The sequence below is a fragment of the Trachymyrmex septentrionalis genome, unplaced genomic scaffold (genome assembly GCF_001594115.1).
Source record: "Trachymyrmex septentrionalis isolate Tsep2-gDNA-1 unplaced genomic scaffold, Tsep1.0 scaffold86, whole genome shotgun sequence".
Lineage (NCBI taxonomy): Eukaryota > Metazoa > Arthropoda > Insecta > Hymenoptera > Formicidae > Trachymyrmex > Trachymyrmex septentrionalis.
The window spans coordinates 185,559-187,777 of NW_017306049.1; the positions used below are offsets into that span (position 1 = coordinate 185,559).

General features: G+C 30.0%; 1 protein-coding gene across 1 annotated transcript in view; it reads right to left on the minus strand.

Annotated features, from left to right (window-relative positions):
- Positions 1-1,479, minus strand: part of LOC108755227 (putative fatty acyl-CoA reductase CG8306) — a 5,473-nt gene extending 3,994 nt beyond the window's left edge. Inside the window, exons 1-2 of the mRNA XM_018498129.1 lie at positions 1,274-1,479; positions 482-755 (exon numbers count right to left, since the gene is read on the minus strand). The gene's annotated coding sequence lies outside the window, so the exon portion shown is untranslated. The remainder of the gene's footprint in view (positions 1-481; positions 756-1,273) is intronic.
- Positions 1,480-2,219: the final 740 nt, after the last annotated feature.

Here is a 2,219-nt window from a genome sequence, read left to right on the forward strand (position 1 = left end):
CCATAGAATAATTTTTAATATAATGAAGTTGAAATACCGAGCTTGAAATGACTAATTTTTAATATAATAAAGTTGAAATACCGAGCTTGACGTGTGCAAAATTCTAGGGTAGCTTATCGATGAAATAAGAGGAAAAAAAAATGTTAAAAATGTAACTTTTAACGTACAACCTAGTGACGTTAGGTTGGAGACGATTTTTTGACTAATTTCAAACAAACATTACCATAGATTTCTCTAAAAAAAAAAAAAAAAAAGAGATTATAATAGTTAAAAAAATTACGATTATAATGATCACAGAAAAGTAATAAGTCATCGGCCATTCTAGAAAAGTATTTAATGTTGAAATGGCAAAGTTGCGTGTGTGCGTGGTGTGTTATTTTCACAAAACAAAAAATTAACTTCTTTTTATTTCATTACTTTTGCATATTAAATATTCTTTATTTTATACTATTTCATTAACATACACATAAAATATTAATACTTTAATATTTTATCCAAATTATGTAGATATTTGTGATTTTAGATAGATCCTGGTAAGGCGCTCTAAATTTTTGGCACTTTATTGTAGAACCACCTTAGGCTACAGTATAAGTGCATACAGTATGGACACTGAATTTTTTATGTGGTCCCCAATTTTTAGTGCGCATGCGTCGATTTCTAACCAGGAATGTGGCTGCCTTCAGTAAGTTGAAATTGTAGGTTAGGTTAGATTAGCTGGATCTCTCTTTCCCATAAAATATAATTAACTTTTTCACCTACAATATTATACTATTATTATATTATGCTTAAGGCTGCGTTCGGATTCTCACCCAGGTGCTCGGGTGTCATGTCATCCTTGTTTAACATTCGGTAAACGACAAGAATATGACATCCGGGGAGCACTCAGGGAAATCCATGGGAATCCACAGAAACGCAGCATATGAAAATTGTTTATAACGAGTATATTTTTAAATCAGAATTATATAATAATGTAATGTTAACGAACTCATTATATAAAAATAATATTCACATCAATAATAATATTAAACAGTAATAAGTAAATTAAAAATAATAATTGATTAAATACTATATGAAAATTGTAATTAAATGTGAAGTTGTAATTTAATAATATACACACACGCGCGCATACTTTATACAAATATAACAATCTATACTAATATCGTCTCTGAAAAAATTTGATTTAATTGTTTAGTAAAACTTAATTTTATTAATTCTTTGCCATACTTTTCTCTTACAAATTAAAAAAAAATTAAATTTTATATGAACGACGTACCACGGCCGGAGTTTCCGTGATACTCATGTTTGGCCGATTTCCTTACCACGAATCTCACACAATATGGTAGGCAAAAGGTTTAATTATATTTTATGAAAAGGAGACCAGCTAATCTAATCTAACCTGCAATTTCAATTTGCAAAGGCAGCTACATTCCTAATTGAAAATCGATGCATGCGCACTAAAAATTGGGAATCACACCTAAGTTCAATGTCCATAGTGTATGTACTTATACTGTGACGTAGCCTAAAAGGAATTTCGACGGGAACGCATTCGCTCCCAAGCAGAACTAAAAAAATGTCGATAAATTACCGACATGTTTAATTTCGATTTCTACATTATTATTTCGACTCATACACCGATGCATAAGTTCTTAGGTCTGTTTTCTGTCGCTGAATTAGTGTACAATTTGGGAATTTAAAGTGAGATATTTGTTTAAAGCGAGAAAGAGAGTTCTAGAACAGTGCAGGAACAGAAAACAAATCACATGTTCGTTTACACTCACAACATCAGATAATATCAGCCTATGGTAATAAAAAACGTAAGGAAATAACGTTGGATTCGCTACTGGTCTTACGATCTCTACTATGATTAGCAATTTGCTTACTGCTTACATCTTATGTGACTACTTTACGTTTTGTTAGTTACAGCTACTTGATTTTATTTCTCGAATTAGCGATGAAACGCGCGGCATACTATTAAGACTATTTTTTATTATTGGTGCACTCTGAACCGATGCAATAAGTTAAACGTATGTTTCACTTCAATTTATTGCACTGTATGTACTAATTCCAGAAAGAGCAACAATAAAAAACAGACTATTGACAAACTTTTATGATTTTGTAAGATTCGTGATATATATAATTAATAATATATTATTAACAAAATTAACTTTTATATACAACTATTTTAATTCAAAATAATAGAGAGTAATATTTTTTATTAG